Source organism: Diuraphis noxia, unplaced genomic scaffold (genome assembly GCF_037042655.1).
Source record: "Diuraphis noxia isolate RWA-SAM2 unplaced genomic scaffold, SU_Dnox_SAM2 contig0005, whole genome shotgun sequence".
Taxonomy (NCBI): Eukaryota; Metazoa; Arthropoda; class Insecta; order Hemiptera; family Aphididae; genus Diuraphis; species Diuraphis noxia.
The window spans coordinates 48,847,819-48,874,198 of NW_028301715.1; the positions used below are offsets into that span (position 1 = coordinate 48,847,819).

At 28.5% G+C, this 26,380-nt stretch overlaps 1 protein-coding gene across 2 annotated transcripts in view; it reads right to left on the minus strand.

Annotated features, from left to right (window-relative positions):
* LOC107173366 (RYamide receptor-like) overlaps positions 1 to 26,380 on the minus strand; it is a 122,205-nt gene that overhangs the window by 71,611 nt on the left and 24,214 nt on the right. For both annotated transcript variants that reach the window (XM_089229392.1, XM_089229391.1), the window contains 2 exons: positions 5,524 to 5,767; positions 3,673 to 3,812 (listed from right to left, as the gene is read on the minus strand). The gene's annotated coding sequence lies outside the window, so the exon portion shown is untranslated. The remainder of the gene's footprint in view (positions 1 to 3,672; positions 3,813 to 5,523; positions 5,768 to 26,380) is intronic.

Below are 26,380 nucleotides of genomic sequence, written 5' to 3' on the forward strand. Positions count from 1 at the left end.
GTTTACAGGCGCAGTAATCATCAAAAATTACTTATAGTTCAGTATCATATTTTCTTGTATTGCACTAAATCACAAAATAGGTATAATATAAGGTTGATACAAAATAGAACATGACCGATAAATTGTAGGTGACGGATTGCAGTTGTGTTCGTCGTATACAGGGTGATTCAGAGGGAAACATTGCTCACCCTTTTTTCTTTAATAATGAAATTATTTAAAATCTGGTTTTTGGAATTTTTAAATATACTTTAAGACGATATAATTTAAGTTCTTGAGATTTGTTGTACTATTTAAGTAGTGTCCTGTAGTAATAAGGAAAAAAATGTCTTCGGTAATGGGTCCATAAGATAATATGGGAGTTATGGTGATTTGAAAATTATAACTATTAATATTAATGTATCAACAATTATAATTTGTAAAAATGGTTTAAAGGTAATTAATATTAATTCTAAACCATTTTTAACGACTATTATCCTTATACTCTAAGCATTTAACTAACTAAAATACTACTCTTTCGAATTTTGAATTATGTGTGTTAAAATTTTAAAAAGAATTATCAATTATAAAGTTTATATCGGCACACAACATGCTTCATAAATAATTACAAAAAATTCAAGAATTTTTAAAAATTGTTTAAGTAGATTTGAAAAATCCAAAACTCAAAATTTAAATACATTTAGGAAAAATTTGGGTGAGTGTGTTTGGCGATTACTCCATATACCATATTCATTTTTGACTAATTGGATATTGTTTTTGGGTACTCGATTTTTTTCTATTATTCAATACATATATTATATACTATACTTGCACACTGTTGGTTTTTTGTTTGTGTGTAGTTAAAATTGAAATCCATTAATCGCGTTAAGAGTTTTGAAGCAAAAAATCTGTCCCCAAAAACCATGCGTTCTACAGCACGCTAATTAAGTTGATTGTAATTTTTTTATACACTTTAATACAAGATTGATTATAGTATAATACTTGTGTGTGATATATACTAACCACGAAATATCACTCAATGTCCGATGTGGTGGTAATGGATATATTTACTAAAAATGTGTAGGTATTATTCGTTCTTAACGTAATACGATTAATACAAAAATGTGATACCTGATCTTTAGTAAATTCTTTACGAATTGTTTGTATCTGGATTCACATTATATTTTAACCTTATAATGTACTATAGAATTTTAAATATTTAATTACCTATAAGGTTATAATGACTAGAGCTAGGAAAGTGATGCGCTGAAAACCTATAGGTAATGAAGGCATTAAACAATTTTCAATAATGCTTCAAAAAATTGCATTTTAACCAGAAAAATGCAACTTAAAGTTACTTGAAAATGTATAAGTTTTGCTGAAAAACATTTTTAATATCAAAAAATAATTTATCATTGAACACATTTTTATATGTTCAGAAAAACCAATTCTTAGAACTACTAAATACAATTTAATTAATTAATATCGTTCTCATTGAAACTGAAGTCTAGACAGTCAGCGTATAACGTAATAACTACTCTCCACTAGTTAATTTAATCACTTTGACAAAATCGAAGATTCTATTTTCAAATATAATGTTTCACTGCGAAATAACGAAGTATATTATATAGACAGTAATTTAATTAAATTAAATAAATAATTTAGATAGATATGTACGCAAATGCTCTAAAAATGTCGAATATGCGTATAATTAACGAAAACTAAGTATAAAATCTAATAAACTGATACATAAGTACCAAAAATGCATTTATTTACGAATATTACAAGAAGTTGCAAACAAATGTAAAAACAAAATTGTATATATGAATATCAACTTCGTGATGTATGAATCGAATTTTGTTTTTGATTAAGTATGTTTTGGATTACTATGAAAGGAAATGCAAATGCTACAAAATCTTAGCCCTACTCATAACATTGTATGAAATACCTAAATTGTAAATATATTAATATATTCATTTGTTTTTATATTTAATTCGTTTATTTAAGGCGTAAACAAACATTATGTTTCTATACATTTATTGGTTTTTTTCTGTTTTTGTTTATATTGGTTGTTTTTTCAAGAAAAAAAATATAATAATGGAATGTTTTCTTGATGTTATAATGTTTTAAAACTTTAAAACTAATCCTTTTTCCATGTGAATGATTAAGCAGATTACTTTTGTTGAAAATTATGATTTATTGAAATCAAAATTCTAATGAGCTGGTTTCGATTCATTGTATTTTCTTATAAGGATAATTTAGATCCATTTGAATAGGTAGCTATTAGATTTGGAAGATTGATCTGATGATTTGACAATTATTGGAATTATAAATACTAATTAATCAGCATCTTATAGTTTGTTAAAATTGTACTGGTGTAATAAAATATACATGAACATGTCTTTTTTATTAAAATGTATTCAATATTACACGGAGGAAATTCTATAGCGAAAAACGTCGCAATTGTTTGATAACGGAGAAATTCGGATTGTCTGTTTGCTAAACGAAGCCTAAAATGTTTGCAAACATTGCAAATGCCTTGATCCAGCGTTTGGTCTGTTTAACTCTATTAACCAAAACCGTAGCCGACTTTGTTTATACTTTTGCGGCCATCTACTATAACGATTGACTTTTTTAAACTTTTTATGTCTTATACCATGATTAAACGCCAAGCGCTTATGAACTTCAACCTTACAATCGTTCTAAACATTAAAGCATGTATTGTAAAACGTTTCCGCTATAAAATTTTCTCATAGTGTTATATTTTTGTTAAACCATTACTATAGTACCCTTTCATCATTAATGTATATTTTAATAACTCAGAAACTACTCATTTGGATATTTTTTGTTTGAATATTCTAAACAGGATACTCGTTAAACGGTATAAAAAACCTAAGTATTTTAAAAATATAGTCTTAATAGAATACATAAAAAATTCCAAGAATTGGAATTTGAATAAATGTTTTGTTTCGATGAAAATGCGGATGGGTATTTTTGGTGAATTACTCTGCATAAAGGTAGGTATATTGTTTATTTACGTTTAGGTATCCATAAAACGAGATTTTATTAGATAATATTGTTCTGTGAATAATTTATAAGTATTTTCATGCAATAAAATATAACAATAGTTTGGGTATAACAATAACACGTATTATATACAATAATGCTTTTAACATATTAGGCTTATAATGCGAATAAAACACCTTCTGTATTAAAATTATAAATTTAGTTATTATAATGCTAAATTCATAAACATATATTGTTACGAGTCGATTATTTTTTAAATAATTTTAATTTTGATACAAAAATTTAAAATATTATTAATCACAGGATTTATAGGATATTTTATCAAAACAAATGATGAATGTAAACAATAATTTAATTATATTATTATGTGGTGTCCGCGACTAGCTATCAAGAAAATTGATAAATGTCGTAAATCTTGAATCCTTGTACACGAACAAAAACTTGAGTTTCTAGAAAGTTTGTTATTATTAAATACCATAAAAAAAAAAAATAGAAAAATCCGAGAATAAGGCACTCTAAAATATTTCATGAAAATAAGAGTAAGTACCTGCTCATGCTCATGCCACACGATATTAATTATAATGAGAATTAATGAATTAATTTTTAATTTTTTTCGTAAAAATGAATTTAGCTACCTCGCATCTACTTATTACAAACCACTCCACTTACTGAAAATGTGTATTTCAACGACGATGTTGACATCACCATTGCATGACAACAGACAAAGTCACGTATATTTCTTGTATTTAATATGATGATACGCCTTAATAGCACCTCTTGTGGTTTCCGTAAAATGTTTATAATATTACCTGAAAATAATTGTATTCAATATCAAAACATAATATGCAATCATTATCGTTTATCATTTTTTTTTTCAATTAATTTGAATTTGAAATTTAGGCTATGGCAACAATAAGTCTCTAGATAAACCCAACTATACCTATACAAATGAAAATGATGAGCTAATATTATAATCGGTTTGGTATATTAGTTTATTTTCATATTTATCGAGAAATTCACTCTAAAGTAATATTGAGTATTGTTCACTTTGAATTACAGTATCCTATTGAGGATTAGTTGATTAGTAGAACTTACCGTAATACTACAATACAAATTCAATGACTGTAATATATATGTATATAAAAACTTTAGACTAAAGACGTATAATTGAGGCTTTTAATTAGACAATAGGGTTGGTTGAAATGCGAACGTCACTTAAACTTGACAATTTCCACGAAGAAAATGTCAATGTTAAATTATTCATCGAGTTCAATATTCGATTTTTTTAGGAAAAAACTTTGCTTTATGGTCATATAAAATTTCATAGACATACCTACACTCTTGTCTGACCCACAATATCAATTTCAGTAAGAAATCTTCAACGTTATGAAATCAAATAACATCATCACAATGGTCGAGCTAATAATAATTTGGAATAAAAAACCATTGAGTATTTCGAGTATTTCACAATGCATTGGAATATCAGATTCTTTTATTATATTCTTTTTAGGATGATATTTTTTCTAGAGAATAAAGTTTAGATTACACACACACACATATATAATATATATATATATATATGTATATATAATATGGTGTTCAAGTGTCCAAACGATGTTTGTCCTACTCAATACATTTTTCAAACAAATATTTTCGAGATCTAATTTTAGAAAAATACTTTCTATTATTCTCTACCGTACTCGTATAATTTCATCATTTGTGAAATTGTTGTCAGTTTAAAATAAAAAGGGATATTATGTGCAGCGATATCAGTTCAACTATTTCAGAAACCAAAATAGGCATTTATAATATACATATCGTTCAATAATTGTATTTGAATTAATCAATCGGATTATATTTAAACAAAACATAAAAAAGAGATCTGATCAGTGATCGCCACTTAATATTTTATTTAAGTTCTTGGAACTATAAAAAATCTACAATAATAATTTATAACTTATAAGTATTTCAAGATTGGATTAATGGAATGGAAAGGGGTAAGTGCCCGGCAAAAAGTTGGTCAACTTCTCACCTCTTATATACTTATACTCATAACTAGTCGATAATTCAATTTTTTTAAGTACATACATCGAAGAGCTCAAAGAAATTTGCTGCTTTAGGATGTGAAATTAAAAAACAGTAAAACATAACAAAAGTAGATTTTTTTATAAACATTTTGTTTTACGACGACTTGAAATCGTGTAAAATAAATGTTTCCAAACATTTTAATAGGGGGATTATTTTTTTTAAATAATGTGTATATTTCGTTTAAAATGGCTCACTCGGTAGTATTTTATTAATTCCACACTTTGACAAATAACGAAGTGCGGTTTTATTATGTTTCGTCATCGAAAATCCGTCGGCGCAGTTTATATTAAATTATTTTTCTCGGAGAGTCATTTCGTGTCCGGGACAGGTGCCAATAAAACCGTGCGGGAAAGTCAGCAACGGGTGGGCCGTCTAAACTCACTCAACACACGTTTCAAAACCGTAAAAATAACATTATCTACTTATACGCACCGACGTGGAATGGTACCCGCGGGCTTTTGGCCAAAAAGGTATATTGTCGGTGAATGTGTACGCGTTTCCGTCACCTCCGGGATGTCGATGGGTCAATCCGGTGGGGGTGAAGTGGAGGCGAAATATCTGACGGCAGTTACGGTATAAACGGTCGATGATTCGCACGACAGTTGTTCGATGACACGTGTGAACTGCACTCATTGAACACCGCCATCGATACCACTTACATTCTAATCGGAGCTGCCTAAATTTCATAATATTATAATATAATATAATATTGTGACGTCACAGAATTTTATAGGCCTCCATTAATATCATTGGTCATTGAACACACCTTTCCCCACAATAATATTATTACCATACCTATCGGTGTGCGACCATTACTTTAATGGTACTCCTATTATTACAATGGCGCGTTGCGATTAAGACGAACAATAGTCATGTTATATAATCACTGTCCCCCAACCCCTATTCAACGTGGTGTCCGGTGACTTGCCTCAGCAGCTGTGGTTACTTGCACCTTTGACGATACGGTCGCGAACACCGGTACATGCTGACAAGACGTCTGAAGCCCATTAATATTGTAAATCCCCGCAAAAAGCGACACCGTAAACGTCCCACTCTATCAACATTTCGACAACGGTCACCGACAAGCCGACGACGTCTCGACACTCGACACTCTTTTCATGATAAAATAAACAGGTATGTCAGCAACTTACGGTTATTATACGAGTTTGCGCAAAGATGGCGTCCGGTTTGCGCCGCTTTTCATTGGCTGAAGTGTTATCATTTATCATGGTAATATGATTCTCAAAATTCTCAAATTATTCATGATAAGGTAAAATAAAATATAAAAATGTAAATTGTAATTCATTAAACTATTAAAGTATTAATATTAAACAGTTATTGAATAAATTATAGTTTAAGTTCATAACTTAATGAAATAAACTTAAGTAATATTGTAATATAGACTATACATACCCCACATCATAGATAACTATTATGAGGTAATATTTATTAGATAATTAACTAATAGCGACATTCAGATTAATATCATAAAATTAAAATTAAATTTAAGATCATGCTTATGGGAGATATGATGATAAGTGATTACTGATTACGTATAATTGATAACACGCGCAAGCCGGCCGCCATATTGTGCGCACCATAAAGTTGCTGACATACCTGTTTATTTTATCCACCGGTTGCCAACATCTCAAGCCACCAGCAGTCGTCAAGTATTACTTTTCTCCCAACCTTCCCCTGTTTTTCATTTTGTTTATGCATCACCATTATTTTTTTTTTTACACTCCGATTCTCCTAAAAGGTGCCACGGTAAAATCAAGTATTATTTTTTCCCTTTTTCATTTTGATTATGTATCACTATCATGACGTTTTTACTTATGCTCCGTTTTTCCTAAAAGGTGTCCCGGTAACCGTCATGCGGGTCGTTTCCTTTAATACGTAAGATACCGACATATGACTACCTAACCATTCCGTGCTCGGTAACCGCTTGTCGGAGCCGTAGCATTATTACTAGCATTTTTCTCTACTACTTTCCTTATGATTTTGCCATGTGCCAAATTTATGTTATTAATTACTTCCCCTGTTTTGTGTACCTTGCCACGTGCAAAATTTATATTATATTTAAAATGTAACTGCCATGTACCTTTTGATATTATTAATATTTTTGTATTATTTGCTATGCAAATTTAGTGCCCCGTGTAAAATAAATCTTATAATTACCTTTAAAATTCTAATTTTGTTATTTAAAATATTTCTTTTCCCCTTTTTTAAATCTTTGGTTTTCATTAACTACTGCGTGTAACAACTAACAAAAACCTATAAATTCCACCGACCTGACTCTCGAGCCAACACGCGGTGCGGTTTATAGGTCATGTGGTCAGTGTTCCCCTGAACACATGGGTGGAAAGTAAGTCCCTAAAAAGACCGAAATCTCACAATATGTATACATATTGTTGTGTATGGGATGATTCTCCATGCTAGATCATTTCTGGTGTTTTTTACTTTAACAATGAATTTATTCGAATTAAAAAGTTTTTTGCGTTTTGAGTGCCTACCTATATTTAAACACGGTGATTTTTAATCTGTCCGCCTAAATCAAAATTCAAAAGAGTAGTTTTTCTGAAGTCATTTAACTCGTATTGTACTATGAGGACAATGCTGCATTAATATTTGGTTTAGAGTGTATTTATTATTCTCTCTTGAACCCTACGACTCATATTTCATATATTATAATATAGGCTTTAGTACGAGTAGACCAGCCTTGTAATATTGAATGTAATCTCAATTTTATCAAACATAGTAGTTGGTAAAATAATATTATGAATTATATTATTATGTTATTACGATATAGGTAAATTATTATCATGGTTTCGTCAGATATGACAACAATTTTGATTTGTTTATGGCAGTAAATTATAAGCAAATCATATTAAAATGTAGAAACTAATCGTTGGAATTTTGATTCAGGGCCATCATCAAAAATTAATATGCCAGTTGGCAGTTTTCAAAAACGAAGTCTATACCACCACTATACCTACTGGACACCCTATAGTGGTTTAAAAAAAATAAACATCACTTAGAATGATATGGTCTCTAAAAATGAAAAGATTTAAAATTTAAATAAGTTCATTAATAAAGGGAACAAATGGGAACAAATGGGATTAAATGTGAAAATAATTAGTGTTTGTCTACCAGACAAAAATGTCTGAATTGTCTTCTTCAAAATGATTGTATGTTTTCGAGATTTTGTCAATGAGTACTGGATAAAAATAAATGTTTATTTGTTTTTTTGCCCTATATGTAAACTCAAAAAACTACTGGACCGTTTTTTATTAAAATTATATCAATACATATCCAGAAAATCTGAAGATGCTTACTGCTTATTTGTTTAATTCCAATAGGTTGCAAACATGAGTTTAATTTTGGCTCACGAAGATCAGATATTTGTTTGTTTATTTAAGTCATTTTTCCAATCGATTTAAGATTACATTAATACCTATACATTTATGAGGTATACAATTTTTTGCAAATATATTAAAAAACGAATTTAGTTATTCGAACGATTACTTTAATAATTTGCTTTCTCTATTCTAAACATATATTCAATGTTAGCACATAAGGACGAGTACTGACCTTAACAATATTGAATTTACGTCAAATTGCAAGAATTAATTAATTTGTCTTCAGTTGTTTGTGTTTATATAAAAATCAATATGTCCAAAATAAAGAAATTGAAAATCATAAAATCAATTTTTTTGATTGTTTTATGTAATAATTCATCAATAGAAAAATGGAAAATGATAGAAAGATTGATTGTTTTTAACTCATGCGGAATCGGATAATACAGGTGGCAACTTGAATGAATAACTTCAAATACTATTCATGTGGTTTTTATTTTTGACATTTAAACGTGATAACTTATGACCTTCATTAGTCAAACATTTTTTAGAGTTGATTCTGTATCATATGTATTGCTATACTTTGCAGGTTCGTCGATATCGCATCGTTCATCACATCGTTATTAAAAAATCATAAATAAAATCACCTCTAGAAACGATTAAATTTATGGCATACTCATTTTCGTGTTCATATTTTGTTATAATTCAAATAATAATAAACGTCGAAGTTTTAAAATCGTACTCAAGATTTATTACTATTATATTTTAAGATAAGCCCCACGTCTTATACATATTTTTTTTTTTTTGAAAACCGAGGGCTGTTGCTCATAAAATTATGGAACTTACAAAAATAATCTATCCACGGGTTCGGTGTTTCGTAGATATATAGGTATTTATTCAAATATTTTTTTTAGGGAAATACTTATTTCATCTAAATATTGTGTTTTTTTTTAATTTCTTAAAATACATTTAAAAACGAAAAATCACTGCGGTAGTCATCTGAGTAATTTAAGTGAGTTTAAATGGTTAACAGTAAATTAATTGAACATGATACCTATTCTTACAAAACTTTACATTTATTTATTTTCTGGCTTTTTTTATACTCATATTAGATTCTACTAACTACTAACTTGTATGCGCATTGTACATGGCACATACAATTTTAATTTCCAAATGTACGTCTGTATTTTTATGTAAGTTTTTTTTCGAATACAGTGTTATAGTAGCATGGTAGAACATTTTTTTAGTATATTAATTAGTTTGAAAAGTTATTCATTGTATTATATACGACACTACCTAATATTATTTATTATTACATTATACTTTGCATGTAATTAAATATTACTTACGTATTTATATCATTATTAATTATGAATTTAAAACTGTATCTATATGAACAAAAAGTAAAAATAGGTACATAATTTTTGAAGTGTCTTTAATTTACATAATTGTCTACAACATACAATATCCACCCCATTTTAACAACAATTGAAAAAAAAAACGTAATTTAAACTTTAAAGTGTCAATATTATATTTTCTAATAAGTAATTAATAATGCGAGTATATGAATTTCTTAAACAGTTTAAAATATGATGATATTAATAAAAATAATAATATTTATAAAACAGTATTTGTGTGTTTTTTTTGCAATTTTTAGCTATTTATTACTTATAGAATATAGATCGAAATATTTTTATAAATACGTCTATTTTTCATATTCTTAAAAATAGAATACATGAATATTGAATTTCACTACACATTTTTAAAACCACGAACATTCATTTCATTACACCAATACGTCCAATACACATGTCCATAATAATACATAAATAAACATAATATTTCTCAACGTAGTTCTATTGAACTGTAGATTTATTATTTTTTTTGTCATGCAAACATCATTACTCATATCGTAAATAATAATAATAATAATAATAATATGTTTATAAAAAAAAAAAAACAAACAGAGAATACGAAGGAATACAAATTAATCGTTATAAAATCGGAATAAGAAAAACTAAAGACGTCTTATTACACTATTAAGTCGAATTATTGAATATTTCGACGTATCGATAGTCTTCATTATGATAATAAATCTCCACTGTATCACCATCATATAATATAATATGATGTTTTACATTTACAATAACCAATATTACTGGAATTATAATCGCTTGAATTAATTTGATTTTTTATTTATTTTTGTTTTTTTGAATTTTGGAGATACTTTCAAACATATAGTCAACAAAAAAAATATTGTTTTAACTGCACATATTGTTCACTTGCTTTGTTTGCTTGTTTGTTTACAAACAAACAATCGGAACATTAACAACACCAACGTTTTTTTCTAAATTACTAAAATATGGTAATTTTAAAATGTAGAATAATGTTTACGAATTTATCTGACAATTTCTGAGTATAATAAATATTCACGATCTATAAATTTGATCTGTTTTTACATTGATGTTTATTTTATGTTTATAAGTCGGACGGGCGATAAAAAAAAGTGTAAGAGTTTGTCTCGTGGTGTGTTATGAAGTTTTTCCGTAATGAATTTTAATACGTTGTTTTGTTTACGGTAAAGCTAAAAATATATAAATTATTTGTAAATTTAAGAAAGGGATAATGTAGTGGAAAAATAAATGTTATTACAGTTATTAATTGAGACTTGATGCGTTAATAAATTTGATTCATTTGTTATATACATTAAAGTAAGCAATGCAAAACACTTTTCAAGATATACATTTCTCCATATATATATTTATAATATTTTGAGTAATTTAATAAATAATTTTTTTTTTTTTTTAAACAGACCAAATAATATTTAAATAATAATATCTTTAAATATACCTACTCTTAGAGAAATGAATAGGATAAAATAACGGAAAGAGTCAACTCGCAATGATGTATACGATGGCCTTTTTCCAAAAAATAAAATAAAATTATAATTGGAACATAATTTTGAACCAAATTAATAATTCTCCTAATAAATATTATATCATTCTTACAAGAAACTTAAGTTTAGTCTTGCAAATAAATCTTACATAATTGTTTTCGTATTATAAAGATTATGTTTGTATTATAAATTCTGGTATTTTGGTAGATACTTTTGAATTGTTTTTTAGGAATTTCCACGATTAAATCTGCTGTAATTTTCTCTGATTTGATTTGTAAATTATTTTGTAGTTACGAAGTCGATTGGTATAAATCTCGAACCACAGCCCAGTACGCACAAATATAATTACATTATAGATATTGCTGGACGAAAGCTTACTCGTGTTCCGAATCATAAGAAATTAATTTCAGGATGCATTCATCATAATATTTCCTTAGTTCAGTCTTAAAATTATGTTGTTCAACAGTATTATATGGTTTTCATTTTATTGTACCGTACACACATTAGCTGTACAAAGAAATGACATTAAGTCTCTCGCCTAACCTTTATTTCTAATGGCGTAACGCGTGATCTTGTTTTCCGAAATATACTAAAATTATTTAGTGTCATTGTATAATTCATTGCAACCAGTAGGTGCATACATTTATAATATATTTGCGAAAACTATAACTAGGTAGTAGGTATATGCACTTAAAAACCATCATCAAACTCAGACAAATGTAAAATTGATTAAACTTTGAACAACACTATGACATAATATTTTGTTATACCTACTGATATATTATAATGTATACTGACGCACAGAAATAATGTGTTGGATTAAAAATATATCGATGAGCATAAAGTTTTAGAAAAACGAAAGGTTTCGATTTAATAGATTACTAAGACAATTAAATAGATGTTAGTGCTTGAAAAATATAAATCAAAACAGATCATCACTAATTGCTTATTTCAAATTGTCAATAATCTAAACAAATTTCAAAATTGTTTAAGTATAATATACCTAATTTGAGCAAAGTAATTTGAAATATACGAATTCGAATAAAAAGAATAATACCGTTATTCAAAACAATAAATGTATCGTTTGTTAGAATAAAGACATTTTTTTTTCGTAACCAAGATTAAACTTATTTTTTATTGGAAAATATTATCAAATATCTATTTTATACTTTATCAGGAATAAAAGATATAGTTCATCGGAACTCAATATTTTGACAATTATTATTATTGGTAGCCGAGTACAAGACGTTAGTGAAGTGTTATAATAGATGAGCACGGATTATGCAAATTATATGTCTTATAAGAACAAGATATTGCGCTTGAACTACTTGGATATGCAAAGTCAAAATATGATATGTGAAATCAATTCGACTAAAAAAGCCTACGTTTCGAAAACTATGGTGCATACGTCGAATATTAATATGGAAATGCATAAATTTCCGGTTTCTAAATAATACATACATCCGATGGCTGAGTGATTGAAGTATATAATTTCTTGCGCAAATATTTCTCTGAATATTATCGTTTGTCATTATTTGTCCATTAGTATATCATCATTATTTTTTATCAGGATTGAAGATAATACCATAATTGCGTCTGAACAGTTCGCCGCTATGAGCCCATGAAATAAATTATCGTCTGTACGCGATTATTCGACGCATAGTGTTTATTTGATTTATCGTTATAATTTATAAGCCTTGCGATGAACATCTTCATAAAATAAATGTCAATGTTTACAGATGTTCATTGCACGCAATAAATTTATAACAGCTAAAAAGGTATTTTTATGGCTTATATACGAATTGTAAGCGATATCTGATGCTTAAGGACATTTTTTTCTCACATCGCGTTTATGAAATAGTCGATAAATTTAATAACGAAATAATTAAATTTTTCACGTTCTTTGATCGTGATGAATGTTTTTAATAAAATAACCATTTGGAACACCATAGTAAGTGAGTCTTAAAATATTGAATTCGTGAATGTCAGATATCTATATTATATAATATTACGGAAATATGATATAATCACAAAAGATAAGTCAAACCTATTATGACTCGTAACTCTGTCGAATCTAAAGGTTTAATAATAATAAAAATAAGTAAAATTATTGATTGAAAAAGATACGTTATACTACAGGGGTGTCCACAACAAGGCTCGTGAGCCACATGTGGCTTTTGAATCAGTCTCATGCGGCTTTTGACACAGCGTTTAGAGTAAAATTAATTAATATAAGATGAAAAAGTATTTCTTTAAAGGAAAATCTCATTACTTGATGTGAACCTCAATAATAATGGTCTATATAGTGTAAAAAATAAAATAAATGTTTCTTAATTTTTTATAAAATTAAAAATGTGTCTTCATTTTATAAACATATCTTTACAATGTGGCTTTCTTCGAATCAGCTAATTCTATAATTTGTGGCTCCCAAAATTAATGTTAGTGACCATTATTGCATTATAGCCTATAGGTAGGTATCAATTTGTTTCTTTGTAACTGCATATGTATCAATGAAACAATATCATACACACAACAAATAATATTATAATAATTTATATAATATGTGTAGTTAAATAATAATTTAGGTGAAATTTGTATTTAACAATAAAAATGTAAGTAATAATTACCACATTATACCTAAGGTAAATGTAAAGATATTTTAATGATATCATATAAGTCGGGAGATGGTATTTTGCGCCACTTTTATTACTTGTAATTTGCGCCACGAATAAGAACATTTAAGTACGTATGTAATTTGCGCCAAAATATAAAAATATAACATGTATTTTGCGCCACATATACTAATTAATTTTGGTATTTTGCGCCACTAAAGAAAACAAAATGGAATATGTAATTTGCGCCACACTTTCAACTTTAATAACAGTTAGAATTTACCAGCAGATAAATTTAGCGATATCTGATGCGTCCGACGCGTGTCACATATCGTCTCAATATCGTCGAATTATTTATAATTGTGACTGATTTTTATATGTTTTATTAATAAACGACAATTTAGAAGTTTAATATGCATGGAGTTTGATTTTTTATATACATTTATTTATAATTACGAGTTTAATATGACTGATTTTTATAATATGTTTTATTACTTTACGATAATTTATATATTTAATATACACGGAGTTATTTATATTATTATAATATAAGTGGCGCAAATTACTATTTTAATAAGGTGGAAAAAAGCGCAAATTACCAAAATACATTTTTAGATGTGGCGCAAATTACATATATATTTTTAGGTTGTTCATTTGAGTCTCTTGACACAATGTTTATTTATTTCTTATATTTTTTACAATGCGAATCCGTCCTTGTCATGAGACATCTTAAAATTACCTTTTTCTATTAAAACAACTTTGAATATTGCCTCACACTAATTAAATATTACTCACAATTTCTTGTCAACTGTTGTGCGTATTTTTATTAAATAACATTTAAATATATATAATATATATTGTTTTGGAGTATCTAATCCAAATTAAAATTATTATACACGAGCTTGAAATGTTATTTGTATAATTGTAAATCGTATGATATACAACGTTAAGATGTAATTTATCTTGATACAATTTCACGAGACGACTGTTGAAAATCTCTCATGACTTAAACAGGTTCTGATTACACGTGTAGATTTGTGACATATTGTAATTCTGTTGTTGTTTCATTATGTATGGCTCGTTTGAATGTAGGAAAAAAGCCTCGGAAAAAAAGTCAAATTACAATAATTTAATATATAACAATTAAAATTAAAGTATTAAATTAGGTATTATTTAAAACATTTTTACACATTATTGGTCATATTGTATACATATATAAATATAATTATTAATACACAGGTTATATGTTATTATTTATTATTCATAGTAATAAATATTATTTTAGATTCTAAACAGCAATGAATGTATTGATTTTATTAAACAAAACATTTAAATTAAAAATATACATAAATTAATTAATTTCAAAATAGCATGTAGTTCATACTGCAACTTGTACATTTAAAAAAAAATCACCCTGTACAATGTATATACATTATACGTATACATAATAATTATCCACAAATTATTGACCACAAATTATTTTTTTTGGTTTTTTTAATGAATTTTAGCGGTCAAATTTCTTTTCTAAGTCAAAAAATGACCGAGTTATAGCAATTTGATTTTATGTTATTTACATGGGTACCTATAACAGATTATTATTACCAACTTCGTATTTTATAATCTGTGATCACACTGTATAATGTATATACATTACATATGTATACAATATGACCATGTTTAAAAATTTTGAATAATACTTTAAATTTTATTTTTTTATACATTTAATTATAATTATTTTTTATATATTTGACTAATAATGTGTAAATTTTTTTAAATAATACCTAATTTAATACCTTGATTTTAATTGTTATATAATTAATTATAGTAATTTGATTTTTTTTCCGTGGCTTATTTTTCCATGGATTTTTTTGCTGTGGATTATTTTTCCCGTTTATTTTTTTTCTTGGTTTTTTTTCCGTGGTTTTTTTTTGACTACCGGTCCGTATCAGTACACCGAACATTATAAATTATAATATCAATGCACAGACGATATTAAAACTAATACATTTCGATTTTCGCCTAATATACGTTTTATTCGAATAATTCTCACAATAACCGTAGTTTGAACTATAATTGAAAAATAAATACTTAATGTTTACGTCTATGATAATACGTAATACGTTTAATAACATATTATACGCTCTTAAAATTCTATTATCGAATAATAGTTTATCACATACTATTCTCAATTTGTAAAATCTAGTAGAAACAATGTTTGACTAATTTACTATAATTGATATAACTGAAGCATTTCTGTAAATGCCTATATAAATTATAGTTATTCCAAATTGAACTCTGAAAATTACATTTAAACATTTGGTATTATTTATTTAACACTGTGTTGTTTATAACAATGTTAATATTTCAATAACTAAACAACACGACATCGTGTATTCAATTAAATTAACGTTAATTATTTTAAGTGTGTGGGAATAATAATATTTTCTCAAAAAACAATAAAATCGAAATTTATTAACTGCATTCGATCAAATATTTGAAAACTAAAGTTTCATTTACGTTGTATACATAGAACGACAGTTTGAAGAAGCATTATACATTATAGTTTTGTTTATTGAACATAAACTAATGAATAATGATGTCTTGGATACACAGTACCTAATTGAGTCATTGAGCTATAACTCAAAATGACTTGATTAATAAGAGTTAGGTTCACTGAGAAATCTTTATAGATAAACGAATTAAGATAAAATATATCAGCAATAGCAATTATATAAGTAATAAATCACATTTTATAAAAAAAAAAAAATAATCAAAAACAGTAAAGATGTTTAAAAAAAATAAAACAAAAAGAAACCGTTAATATTAAGGGAAAAAATAACACTATCTACATCTCACGGTAATTAAATTAACGTCACCGAAATCGGCTGAATTTGTTACGGGACATTTACTTTAAAATGTTATCATTATTCAACTCAACAGATATTATGTTAACATTGTATACAGAGGCTTAAATAAAAAAACGGAGCAAAAAAAAAAAAAATAAAAATATTTGATAACATTTTTAAAAATAAATAGAAGAATATGCACCTGTTTCTTATTATATCATTCGACCGGAATACGCATCTATATACCGCGACTTATTACCCACATGTAGTCAACGGAATATAATAAAAATACGTCATATAAAGAGACGGATGTTGAAAATCTAGTGGGATGTTGAATATTCGGAATGCATTTGATCATAGAGAAAATCTGTAACATAAACGCAGATAACTGCAGCAACACATAGAGCGTCAATCGATTTAAAAAAATAAATATTCTTCGAAGAAATTCTTAATAGTAATGGTTACGTCTCGTGACGTTATGAAATGTTGTCAGCAAAAAAAAAAAATCGTATTTACTATTATGACGTTATCACAAAATATATAATATTATACAGTGAACATGACACCGTATTTCTATTTTCAAGCAGTATTCACGACCTTATTTGCACTGTCAATTATACTCGTTGCAAATCGCGTTGGTATAATAATAGAGCTGTAAAATGAAATATTATAAAGTTGTCGTCGCCGGTCGTCGGTAAAATGCAATTTTTTCTCCTTTACCGTCAATACATCATCTAATACATGAGAATTTAGCAATCACTTTAAGTCGATAGGATTGTAAATATTATGTGACATAATAAAATAATCAAGCGATGGGCGTTTAATTTTGCTAGAATATAATATACGGTAAAATATACGAAACAAATGTAATACAATTTTTAATGAATTTGAAGCGATAATTTCCGAAGCACGCATAAAGCGAAGGAGAACCATCATTTTATAACAATATTATTCCAAAACAGATTACGGCAAGTCAATTTTTTTATACCTCAGAAAAATAGTTTTTGTTAGTCTTGCTTCTAAATATTGATCTATATGGGTGTAACCATTTAATACATTTTTACATTTTTTTTTTCGTCAAGGAACGAAATCTGTTCTGGTTCTAGGAAATTGAAGTCAGGATGATTATAATAATATTGGTATGACAACACGGCATTATTTTGACTTTTTCACTAATTTCGTGTAAGTATACCACAAGACAAGCAGTCTTCGTGTTAGTATAATATTTTTAAAATATACTATCTAATGATATTATGTTTTAATTATGTTTTATATAATATGCTTAAAATAAGAAATAAAAAAATGTATTTATCAATATGATGAGACATATTTATATTTTATATTTACATATTTTATCATTTAATGGACGTTAAACTCGCGTATATATCTTATCTCCGTTTAACAAATGTACAACATAGGAAAAATTGTTTTGAGCGGTCTACTCAGGTTGTAGCGATAGCCAATAAGACTCTAAATTGATATAAAATATAGTTGAGAACATTATCTGTGAAATATCGTTTTTGTATTGTTTCAAAATCTATTATTTCTGTGTTTTTCAAATTTGAATAACCTTGTTTTGTAGCTCCAACATCGAAAAAATGAACAAATTATATTACACAGCCGAAATTCTCTTCTTTATGTGGTGGAAATTTCGTTCCCTGGTTATATCTGTAGCTTTCTTGCTTCTTTCCCGCGCAAAATAGTTTTTGCTGTTATACATTGATTTGTAAGACGAAGACGACACGTCATGTATGTAGTGTCCTCTTAAAAAGATTTCTATCATTTTTATTTTTATTTTTTTATATTTACGTTTAATATTTGTGGACATTATGTTGATCAAATTTGTAAAAAAACGTCAAAAAACTAATACATAACCAATGCATATTGGCATCGTTAAGCTGCGATGAAGGTAGTAACACAACCGGGGTTAATTTTTGGGGAACTGGAAGGGAGGCAGATTAGTAAAATGTTTAAATTAAAAATTCAATTGTACATTACAAATTAATGTTTCAAAACGCCACAGGAATTATGAATAGGTATAATAGGTACTCAGACATTAATTACGTAGAATTCGTAGACAAATCAAACACATTTCACGGTGTGGTCATAACCTCCCACTAAGGCTCTATCGGTGCCATTTACATTTTTTAGGGTACCTATCACCTATGTATCGTTTTGCTATCGAAAAATAATACTAAATGGTCAAATAACAAATAATAAGATCGATATTTGATAGCTGAAACTATAAAAAGTTTTAATTATTTTTTGACAAGAGCGTGCTTAAATATAAAAGAATACTTGAAAATAGTATACTCGCCATAAAATTCAGTTCTACACAGAATGTGCAGTTTTCAATTAAATTCTAAAAATAAAAATACGAGTTAAATTATTGACAGTATTGAAGTGATATCGGTGAGCGATGTTATTTTTTTTTCACCCCATAGTGACGTATCTCGCTCATTCCAAAAATATTACATAAAGCCTACAGCTATAGACGTGTCCTAGTAACAAATACCTTACAATTAGTGAACTAGGAAATTGCCTCTTATAAGAAATTCTTTTCTTTTTTTTCTACGGTCATTAATTTTGTTGTGATAAAATAGCAATACCGTGAATGTTATATTACCACGCAAATATAATTATATTAATGATGATTAAAAACTAAATATTTAAATTAATACATTTTTTACTGCAGCATACATAATAATATGTTTAATATTATGAAATATATTTTAAAATTCAATGAACATTTCTAATTTTTACACACCTCGCGTAAAAAAAAAAAAGTAAGCTCTGTTAGAAAATTAAATTTTATTTTGAGATTTCAAAAATGTCTTCTTAAATTTTTTTCGAATGGTAAATTTCTGAAATTTCACATCACTATATATATATAGATACAATATAGGTACATCATTACAACAAATATGTTTTACACGGAAACGTCGTCTCGTCATCGCATGCAATGTTGATAGGACACGCTCACGGTTTGCTCCCGCGTGTGTGTATATTATTATTATAATCTCCAAAGTTCTTCGCCTCCATGTGAAAACGCGGATTCCGTGTGTAGGTAGTTGACGATTATTTTGGCACAAAACCACACGCTTACATACAATGTTATCATTATAATAAAGACCGAACCTATAACCCGGATTTGACGGTGCGGCAGTACTAGACAATATATGTTTATTTCTGGATAAAATGAGCGATGGCCCCCTTCCTTACAACGCCATTATAAAGTTAGAGTGAACGTGACAGCAGTGACGGCGGTGGTTGTATACAATTTCCAACAAGACGAGTGGTGTCGCAATATTCAGCAATAGTTCTCCTAATACGGTCAGAATTTCGATATTAACCACCTGCAGATAAACAATAGTTACCTATAATTAATATTGTCATAATGTTACCGTAAAGCCGTAAAGGCGTAATGTTATTATGCTGTTTGAAATATGATGGGGAAAAAAAGAATGTTAAAAATTAAAATAAAAGAACGTTGATGACAATAACATTAATATAATATCACCACCAAACTTATTTTAATTGATAACATGCTTCAACACGTTTTATGGAATGTTTTTTCTTTTCTTATAATATGTCATTAGGTAGGTACCAAAAATCAATAGATTAACGGAAATTAATAAATATTTTAATATTTTGAAATATCAGATGTATTCGTGGCACTTATCATAGGCGCAAATAGGAGGGGGGTTAAAAGTTCCCTCAAATAATGTTCGTGTTTATGTATCAAAAACTTCTTCTTACAAAGGAAAAAAACTAAAATGAGAAAATGTATAACTTAAGCACCCTTAGTTTTTTTTATTATTGAAATAGCGCTTATGGCACTTATTGTATTGGAAAATGACAACTATACTTAGGTGCTCTTTATCGAGATCTGAAGTCAAAACACATTTTATTTCAGTTTCGCAAAATGTGATTTTTTTAAATATAATATTAGGAACATACAGCTTCCCTATAATATATATTTGCTATAAGTTTTTTCTCTAGGGAGATGCAATTTACTCTTAACCACCAATTAGGTGAAAATTTACAATTAGTAAATTGTTAAAATAAAGTTTCACCGAAAAAATTAATTGTTATGCAACGAAATGCTGTCGTATTTAAGTTCTAATTCGTGTCCTTATCAAATCGTCCAGATTCGTTAAAGAAGTGTTTTTGTTTGTTGGAATTAGGTATACCACAAGTATGATATTCAGGAGGGTCACTTTATGACACAATTACACCACGTGTCAGGCTGGTATGTAAAATTCAAGACCGATCGCGTTTTTTTCCCATTAGCGTACTGCCGCTTTGTATAAAATTAACATATTGTACACAGTGTGTATAATTTTTTTTTTTTAATATACAAAATGAAAAATGTGATAACCACAAAAGTCTACTGCAGGTAAGTACTTGTTTATTTATATTTAACATATTCGAATTTTTACCCGGATAATGCTTTCCATGTATTGTTGTATACATCGGGTTTAAGTATAATATTATAGTACCACGAGTGTCGTGAATATTAAACATTTTTTTTCAAATTTTTCAAATATAACTAAAATAAATACAATCGGTTTGGGCGAATTTACGTTGGTGTAATAAATTAACAAATGACATCATTAATTGGCCAGAAACTAATTACTCGTATTATGTGTCGAAATATGCAAATTAAATGCTGTTCCAAATATAATAGCCTCGGAAATATTTATTTATTCTTGGCCATTAAAAGGAAAAAAAATGCGTTAAAACATTATTATTTTCAACTTAGGTAGGTATGTATGTTTTATCAGTAGCATAAAAAAAAATTGTTCCTACAGAATTTCGAATCAAAATTGTTTCTATTGATACCTATAATATTCATTGAATAAAAGTATGTTATTATAATAATATTGTCATTCAACTAAACACGATTGTTTTAAGAATATTAAACAAAAATAAAAAATAAAAATATATATACACTTGCCAATGTTACCGAGGATAAATTTTTGTTACTAAAAAAAAAAACAATAGGTACATATTATTTAAAACTCAATAATTAAGAAAAATGTATGCACATAATATTTTTACATGGATATGTATTTATTGTTTTAATTTCGAGCCGTCTTGGTGAAAGCATTTTTCCGTTGAAACCATTCATCTTTATCTATTATTCTCAAAGGTATTGAAAACTTAACTTGGAGTAAAATAATTAGTACCTAACTGCTTTCGCATTGCTTCCGCGGCACCGCCATCGTTTATTTGACATTATACAAATACACATACATGGTGGGTGGTAGACGGGACATTGCCCCCGTTCATAAGTTACATTCAGACATTTTGCCGTGATCGTCGTCCCACGGTTTTGTCGATTGGACATCTGTTAGCGTCCAGCAGCCTGCATGGCACTCTCGTCCTCCTCTTTCTGGCCGAGGATACCTTCTGTCATGTTGCGGTCCTCGCACGAATGAAGGATTCCTTCATTCGTGTGCTCTGGTCCTCTATGCCTACCGGTCCACAGAGCAAATCGGCTACGTCTTCCGGCGTGGGTAATCGACCACCTAGGAATGGACGCACACACCTTCCCGCTCGGCGTCCCATCTTGGACACTCGAAGGTGGTGTGTTCGACGTTGTCGTCAGGGTGCTGACAAAAATAATTAGTACCTATACATTTTAATAATATATTTTTCAATCTACTGAAAACCTAAGATTAAAAAACGGGTTATTCGATAATTCCAAAAACTTAATCGTACTCACGTCACTTGTAACATTTAAGTAATTTTTTTTTTTAAATATTTTTTATTTTAAACAGGATTTTGTTTTAAAGATTTCTCTTAGAAATAAGCTCATTTAAATGTCAATTTAGGTATCGATTTGGAACAGATGTACGCAACATTATAATACAATATCATCTGTAACACATATTATAAGGAGACATGCGATGGAACATCTGAGACAGACAGTGTATACATATATATACTAAATGTAATTCCAATAATTAAATTACTGAAACGCTTTAAATTACGTTAAGTTTGACGTCAAGTTGGCTGACAAGGAGAATGTTATTGATGTCGTACTATGACCTGGGTTTGTGTCCAATTCATATATAAAATTCCACAGACCGTGTCGGACATTTGTGACGCATCACGCATTGTACTAAAGAGTGTCTCAAACTCTCAATGATCTTATCACCAGACTGACCGAATTACTTTGACTATCAAAGCGGTTAACATAGAAATAATAATAATATCAGTGGGGCGCACAGATGTATTTTGACAGCACACGCAGTTAAAAAAAGTTATAGTCAACCACCGACCCAATTTTGTATTTATAAAAAATATTCTCACATATAAATTTCACCGTAGTTTAAGGAAATCGGATAAAAAATATACATCTATATTATGTATAGTTTATGTTATAAATTTATAAACTTCTCTGAAGGTGTCCTTCAGCAATATGCACCCACCGACTTCGAGAACGCATGCAGTTGCATTACTTGTCGACCAGCCTAGGCACCACTGATAATAATGATAATGATATAATACGATCAATGTGTTCGTGTAGTGACGCTAAATCCACGATCCATTCGATCGCGATTTTCTCGGATCACCCTGTGAGTTTCGCGATGAAAACGTCGCTGTTGCCCATCAATCGTTGTTCGAAGTGTGTCCGGCACGTACACCCGGCAGTCGACCTTTTTTATGTGAGTCCTTTGCCATCCCGTCGCCATTTATCAGTGACAATATAAATCAGCGTGGGTTCGCGGTCTACCCGAATATATATATATGAGCTGATGACGTCACGATAATGTTATGGTCTGTTTTAAGTTTTTAACCAAAGCGATCCGTCCGGTTTCCGTTTTTGGCTCCAACTCGGATCTGCTGGTCGACTTCGCATTATAATAATAATAATATATTACCTATGTTACGGGTCTGCGTTTTGTCTGTATAAGAGCTCGGGGAACACTTTATCCAACATCCGATTATCCATCTGTTATTTACATCGAGTGTTCTATAATGCACGATATGTTTAAGGAACCGATTTCTATATCCTATATTATAATACTGTTCCGTTTACGATGGCGATCACTTATTCAGCCATTCAATGCTTATGCCGCTCTGGCTGAATGCAATAATGGGTACCTATTATACGGCGTTATTCTTAGAAATCGACATTACCGTAAACTCATAAAATATATAATAAGTACATATACACAGCAGACGCCATAACTACAATAAACTTATTCAACTGTAATGCTGCTAAAACAATGATTAACGACCATATTCGGCATTGTAGGAGTATATATACGTTTTGTTCTAAAGTATAATACCAATAATTTATGGAATACTTTTTTTTTTTTTACAGCTGTTATTTTAAGCCATTGTACCCATGTTGGCCATATTATACCTGTCAGCTGCTAACTATGAAGTATATATCAAATTACGCACATTCACTAATTTATGTATATGCGATTAGACGGATTAAGAGCAATCCGCACTATTTCGGGTTATTCAATCGGTTCAGAATTTCAGATATCAAATCGGTAACAATCGTCGAAACCGATGATTTATTAAAATGTTCCTTATTGAGACGATAAATATTTCTTTACCTTATGTACACAATCAGACTTAGGTACCTACACACGTATTAAACAAATAATTTATTTTGCTCTTTTGCTCTAACATGATCATAACCCACTGTGGGCAGCCTGTGTTTGCCACTTATAAGTTTGAATTACTCCCTTAATTACCATCACTCGGTTAGGTTAGGTTCACTACTTCTAGCAATTAGTTTTGTCGTCACGTGTACCTACACACAATCTGTGCTATAAAACAATACCATAGGTATACTTTTAAGTTGTGTTAACACATGGTAACCTAGTATTTTCATAAATAAGTTTTAATTTCAAAATCATTCAATATAATATTAAGCACTATATTTTGTGAAATTTTTGTCAGCCAAAAATAAAAATAAAGTGTACACTCTCATAAACATGTGAATAAAAAGATTTCTGTGTCCATATATATGCGCTACGGTTACGTTACTCAGACACTATCGATAATCATTAATATTTCAAATCGAAATTTAACTAATGCCTGAAAAAGAATTAATTGATTTATTTTGTACAATATTGTGGAGCTAAAAATATAAATTCATTACCCTCTAAAACATAAATTGAAAAAATGATTTTCCCACACGCACGTGCTCATTACCGAACCCTCCCAGGTCGTTAAAGGGTGATCGCAACTCTGGCCCGACCAACAACTGGCATGCCACATTGAACTATATAAACTAAGTATAAAAAAATAATAAAAAGAAAACCAATGTTGTTTTAATTATTTAAAATGCACAATTCGATTATTTAAAACTTGATGTAGTCAAACTATATTTATAAATAGGGCTAGGATTTATATGCATTGGTATGTTTTTTTTTTTGCAACTTCTGATTACTTATTTTGTAAGTAATGTCCACGAATTAGCCCTGGCTGAGGTAAATGGTGATATTTTTATTTGTCATATTTTTGCATATTTTAGATAAAATGCATATTTTTGCATATTTTGAACAAAATTATTTTTTTTTATACATTTCGACTACAAAAACACAAAAGTACATGTTTTACATTATTTTTCATTACAATTTGGAGATCTTTGAAAACACCAAATCTAAACTTAGCCAAAACAAAGGACCGATCTCTGAAAAAATCCACAAAAAATATAAAAATGTTTTAGAAAAAAATACCGGGCTAAAAGCTATGTCTACGATACGTAATATTTTAAATGGCAACAATGTAGATGAAGATTTTCCAAATCTAACTCCCGGGAAAGTTACAAAATTTAAATAAGCAAAAATTATGTCATGTGATGTCGAATGGAGTTTTAGCAAATATAAAAACATACTAAGGTCAAACGGAAGATCGATCATTTTTGAAAATTTAAAACTTCATGTGATTGTTTCATGTAATTCATTTGAGTAGCTTTATCAATTTAATATAAATTAATATTTTAGAGATTTTAAGATCTTAGAATTTTTTTAATGTTTTATCTTTTGAGTGTTTAACATATTTATTTTTATTAATTGGTATTTAAAAAAATGCATAGAAAATGTGTTTTTTAAATAATATTTGTTTAAGAATATTTTTGAATATTTTTAATAAACCAAATGCATATTTTATCATTTTTTATTGCATATAAATCCTAGTCCTAATTATAAGTAAATATTAAAAATTGATCATTAAAGTCCCTCAATATTCGATCGAATATTTGTCATGTACCTAATTATTAAACTAAATAATACTTGTGACGACGTTTACAGCAGTCGTGAGCGCCATCTTTGATAGCCAGAGGGTAAACCAGTGCGATTTGTGATGCGACAAGTCGTTTACAATAAATTATTATAACAGAAATCTGATGAAGCTGTCATGCATAGCTCGGAGTGGGTGGTGATTCGTGACAATTGGCATTGGTCTATACAACAGAAATTATTTTTTTAGGACGGGTCTCAAATGTTTCTGAAAAGGAACTTGAAAAAACCATATCATTATACAATAAGTGGTAATTTTTATGATAAACTTAGTTAAAATTATAGTTTTTTGATTTTAACTCAA